This window comes from Crocuta crocuta, unplaced genomic scaffold (genome assembly GCF_008692635.1).
Source record: "Crocuta crocuta isolate KB4526 unplaced genomic scaffold, BGI_CrCroc_1.0 scaffold531, whole genome shotgun sequence".
NCBI lineage: Eukaryota > Metazoa > Chordata > Mammalia > Carnivora > Hyaenidae > Crocuta > Crocuta crocuta.
In genome coordinates this window covers 426,499-426,984 of record NW_027531997.1, presented here as the reverse complement: position 1 = coordinate 426,984, position 486 = coordinate 426,499, and positions in this window count along the sequence as shown.

Below are 486 nucleotides of genomic sequence, written 5' to 3'. Positions count from 1 at the left end.
CTGTATCTCCCTCTCTCTCTGACCCTCCCCTGTTCACGCTGTCTCTCTCTCTCTCAGAAATAAATAAAACGTTCCAAAATTTTTTTTAAAAAAAGAAAATTTCTATGAAATTCAGGAGAATGTAGGGGACTTTTTTTCCTTACAAAGTGATGATTTCCAGTAGAAATCTACAATCCTGCCTGTACGGAGGATTGTAGAGAGATAATGGGCCATATTTCTGGGACTTCCAGGATGATACAAGTTTTTATCAAAATTTGGGGGCACATAGGTGGTGCTTTTCAGTTTATTAAAACATAATTATTCAAATGGAATTAGTTTCTTAAATATATTAAGGTAATTTTGTCTCATCTCTTCAGCATCACTGAAATGGTCAAAATGTAATTTTCATGAAAATAAATTAAACTCAGACTTAATTAAACTGTTCTTTTGAACTTTGCAAACTGCAATGGAAAGTGAATTATGTTATTTTTAATACTTTAATTAACG